Source organism: Tachyglossus aculeatus, chromosome 1, assembly GCF_015852505.1.
Source record: "Tachyglossus aculeatus isolate mTacAcu1 chromosome 1, mTacAcu1.pri, whole genome shotgun sequence".
Taxonomy (NCBI): domain Eukaryota; kingdom Metazoa; phylum Chordata; class Mammalia; order Monotremata; family Tachyglossidae; genus Tachyglossus; species Tachyglossus aculeatus.
Window position 1 is genome coordinate 81,819,573 of NC_052066.1, and position 4,930 is coordinate 81,824,502.

The following is a 4,930-nucleotide window of genomic DNA, read 5'->3' on the forward strand; positions in this document are numbered from 1 at the left end:
TATTGAATAAGCCCCAACATGTTTTCTAAGAGGAATAAATGAGAAGTGAATTTGCACTGCAGTGAGAGAGCTTGTCTCCTCTCAGGGTCACACCTGGAGAGTTTCCAGTACTCTACCAGTCTCAGCTACGGGAGGGAGAGTCAAGCAAAGGCCAACCCATTCCATTTCTAGCTGGGCCAGTGGCTAGGGTGGAAGGCAACCTGCTACAAGCCAAAACTCACCCATGCTGGGTAGCAGCATTATGGGAGAGAGTCAAGGGTGGAGACTCGAGTTTACTTCACGGAAGATGACAGTAGTAAACCACTTTCATATTTTCACCAGGAAAACTCTGTGGATACACCACCAGAACGATTACAGATAGAGAGCAGGGCGTTCTGGGAGAGATGTGTCCTTGGTGTCACTATGGGTCGGAAATGACTTGACAGCATAAGGCAAGACAAGAGAGAGCTTGATTAGTCAATAGAAGAAATCCCTTCACTCTCAAAGCTATTTTACTTTGAGAGAGGCTTCAGAGGGTTCTTATGGCATTTTCAACCCTAGGAAGACTTAATAAAGTAGAAATCCAGATGGTTTAAGTGATGCTTGCTCGGAGGCAAGGGATCGACCAGATGACCTCTTGAGATTCTCTTCCAGTTCTCTAAGCCTATGGGGGACTCACCTTCGTGGCACTTAGGAGTGCTAGGTGTCAGTATTCTGAGCCTAGTTCACCATCTATGAAAGATCTTCCCAATAATATTGTTCAAACTAAATATATTTTTGATTTAAGCTACTACCAAGAGAATGTTTTTGAAGGAATATATAATAATGTGATATAATATTAATGGCATTAATTAAGCCCTTACTCTTTGCATCGAAGTGCTAAGTGCTGCATTCAGTTAGTCAATCAATTACATTGCTTACTACCTGCAGAGTGCTGTATATACTACAACATAACAATATAAGAAACACATTCTCTGATCACAACAAGGGCACAGTCTAGAGGGGGAGACAGGCATTAATATAAATAAATAAATTACAGATATGAACATAACTGCTGTGGGGCCGGGAGAATGAATGAATAAATGGAGCAAATTGGAGCAATGGTAGTAAAGAGTTAAAGAAAAATAAAAGCTTAGCCCTTACAGACTGAGCCCCTCTTTTCCTCTGCTCTTCCTCCCCTCCCCATCACCCCGATTCCCTCCCTCTGCTCTACCCCCCACACCACCCCACAGCACTTGTGTATATATGTTCATATTATTCTACTTATTTTATTAATGATGTGTATATATCTATAATTCAATGTATTTATATTGATGCTCTTGATCCCTGTTTACTTGCTTTGTTTTATTTTGTTGTCTGTCTTCCCCCTTCTAGACTGTGAGACTATTGTTGGGTAGGGAATGTCTCTATTTGTTGCAGAATTGTACTTTCCAAGCACTCTGTACAGTGCTCTGCACACAGTAAGCACTCAGTAAATACAATTGGATGAATGAATGAAAGGTCTCTTGGAGGAGTTATGCATTCAATAAGGCTTTGAAGTGGGGAAAAGGTCAGGCCCACTTTCAGACAGTTGATGAGAGAAGCAGTCATTTTGGGATAGAATATGGCACTGGAGACCTTGGGCTTCCAGGCCATTCCAGACGGGCCTCCTAAGAGAAGCAGTGTGGACTAGTGGTTAGAACACGGGCCTGGGAGTTCAAAGCATGTGGATTCTAATCCCAGCTCTACCACCTGTCTGCTTTGTGACACTGGGCAATTAACTTCACTTCTTTGTGCCTCAGTTACCTCATCTGTAAAATGAGGATTAAGACTGTGAGCCTCATGTGAGACATTGACTGTGTCCAACCTGATTAGCTTGTAACTACCCCAGTGCTTTAGTACAGTACCTGGTACATAGTAAATGCTTAATAATGGATAGTAAATGCTTAATGCTCTCCCCCCCGTCCCCCTCTCCATCCCCCCCTGCCTTACCTCCTTCCCTTCCCCACAGCACCTGTATATATGTATATATGTTTGTACGTATTTATTACTCTATTTATTTATTTTATTTGTACATATTTATTCTATTTATTTTATTTTGTTAATATGTTTTGTTTTTTGTCTGTCTCCTCCTTCTAGACTGTGAGCCCACTGTTGGGTAGGGACCGTCTCTATATGTTGCCAACTTGTACTTCCCAAGTGCTTAGTACAGTGCTCTGCACACAGTAAGCACTCAATAAATACTATTGAATGAATGAATGAATGGGAGCCCAAAGCACGTGGATTCTAATCCCAGCTCTACCACCTGTCTGCTTTGTGACACTGGGCAATTCACTTCACTTCTTCGTGCCTCAGTTACCTCATCTGTAAAATGGGGATTAACACTGTGAGCCTCATGTGAGACATTGACTGTGTCCAACCTGATTAGCTTGTAACTACCCCAGTGCTTAGTACAGTACCTGGTACATTGCAAATTCTTAACAAATATCATAAAATACATAAGTAAATTTAGATGGCCACTGCTTGGGACATTCAAGGTGGTGCTTGAACCAGAGACCTATTCTAGATGGCTGCCACACAGGCATAGAGTCCCTCTGCCAATCACTCTGCTACATGCACGAGGAGCATGGGGTGAACGGGTACCCCTTGGCAAAGTGTCCTAGGTCTATGCTGACTTCCATGTGACAACAGAGTCTGGATACCTGATGCATAACAATGTCACTTGGAATGTGAAGGCACTGCAAGCATTTGGTCCCCTCAGGATAGCCTCATGTCTGAAGCCAATTCTGTTTGGGTCGATGGAGAGATCACGGGCCCGGGAGTCAGAAGGACCTGGGTTCTAATCCTGGATCTGCCACTTGTCTGCTGTGTGACTTTGGGCAAGTCACCTAATTTCTCTGGGTCTCAGTTCCCCCATCTGTCAAATGGGGATTAAGAGTGTGAGCCCCACGTGGGACAGGGACAGTCTCCAACCTGATTAACTTGTATGTCCCCCAACACTTAGAACGGTGCTTGGCACGTAATTAGTGCTTACCAAGTAACATAATTATTATTATTATTAGATAATCAGATCAGGACTGTACTACTACTACTACTACTAATAATGATGGCATTTGTTAAGTGCTTACTATGTGCAAAGCACTGTTCTAAGCCCTGGGGGGGGGGGGGGATAAAATGTGATCAAGTTGTCCCAATTGGGCCTCACAGTTTTAATCCCCATTTTTACAGATTAGGTAACATAGGCTCAGAGAAGTTAAGTGACTTGCCCAAGGTCACACAGCAGAATTGTGGCGGAGTTGGGATTCGAACCCACGACCTCTAACTCCAAAGCCCGGGCTCTTTCCACTGAGCCATGCTGCTACTACTGATTCACTGTCAGTCATGTCAGCGTTACTGATCTGAAAGAGCTAAATCATGTGTTTTTCCTTCCTCCTCCCTTCTTTATCCCCTTTCCCTTCCTCCTTGTCTTATGTCGTCGAGTCGTTTCTGACCCATAGCGACACCATGCCCACATCTCTCCCAGAACTCCCCGCTCTCCATTTGCAATCATTCTGGTAGTGTACCCATAGAGTTTTCTTGGTTAAAAATACCAAAGTGGTTTACCATTGCCGCCTTCTGCGCAGTAAACATGGGTCTCCCCCCTCGACTCTCTCCCATGCAGCTGCTGCCCAGCACGGGGGAGTTTTGACTTGTAGCAGATTGTCTTCCACTCACTAGCCACTGCCCAAGCTAGGAATGGAATGGGTAGGCCTCTGCTTGACACTCCCTCCCATAGCCGAGACTTGTGGAGTACTGGAAATTCTCCAAGGTGCAACATTGAGAGGCCTTCCTCCTTAGGACTCACCAAAAACATTTCTTATATCCACTTCTTTCACAACTTTAGACTAGCATGTATCTGAAGTAGTCCCCTGAGGTACATTATTTTCACATCTAACACTTGAAACTCCCACAAACGTAGAATAAACCTATTTCTATGTTTTCATTGTGCTTTCTTCTAAATTTAACGGAATAAAATGAAGCAGGCTGTTTGGTGGTGAAGGTGTTAGTGAAGAGCCCTTTTTAAAGCGACTTCGCCATGAGTAGTTAACACTCTCATTTCATAAGGTTAGGTATGTTTGAATTATTGACTTTTATTCTAATAAACATGCCAGATTCCTCATTTAATCTTTATTATTTCTCCTCAGAACTTTCTCCAATAGTCTGAATTTCATTGTTTGGTGGTATCCTTGTTAATGTCTAGATTTACCTATGAGTTTCATTTTTTGTTGTTGTTTTCTTTTTATTCTTTCAATCCTGGTACCCTGATCATTCCCAGGGCCTGGAATCTGAGGGATGATCCAGGGATGATCTAACCTGGGGAATTAGAAATTGGAAATGCCATCTTGTCTCATGCTAATTAAGAACAGAAATGTTCTTCCCTACAATCAGAAATCTGTAGATGACTGGGTTAAGGACCATACTGTTTTTTTTTTCCAAGACCGAAGGGAATATGCTGGAGGATGGGGTAATGAGATCTGGTTTTCCACAGGTAGAAATTAAGGCCAGTATTCCACAGGGCAGCCAACAAAAGAGAAAGTAGATCACCATGACAACCACTGTGAGCTGGACTCACAGCTACCCAGTCCTCCCCATCCCTTGGCTCACACCCCTCAACCTGCAAAAAAAAAAAAAAAGATATAACAACAACAGCAATAGTAATAATAATAATAATAATAATAATATTTGTTAAGCACTTACTATGTGCCAAGAACTGTGCTAAGCACTGCAGTCGATGCAAGAGAATCGGACCCCACATGGGTCTCAGAGTCTAAGTAGGAGGGAGAACAGGTTGAATCCCTATTTGGCAGATGAGGGAACTGAGGCACAGAGAAGTTAAGTGACTTGGCCAATGTCACAGAGCAAATAAATGTTGAAGCTGAGATTAGAGCCCAGGCCCTCTGCCTCTCAGGCCTTTGCTCTTTCCATTAGGCCA

General features: G+C 43.2%; 1 non-coding gene across 1 annotated transcript; it reads right to left on the reverse strand.

Moving 5' to 3' along the window:
- Positions 1-3,645: 3,645 nt before the first annotated feature.
- LOC119934645 lies at positions 3,646-3,784 on the reverse strand. Its single transcript, XR_005452991.1, has one exon. It is a non-coding gene; the product is annotated as a small nucleolar RNA SNORA7 (small nucleolar RNA).
- Positions 3,785-4,930: the final 1,146 nt, after the last annotated feature.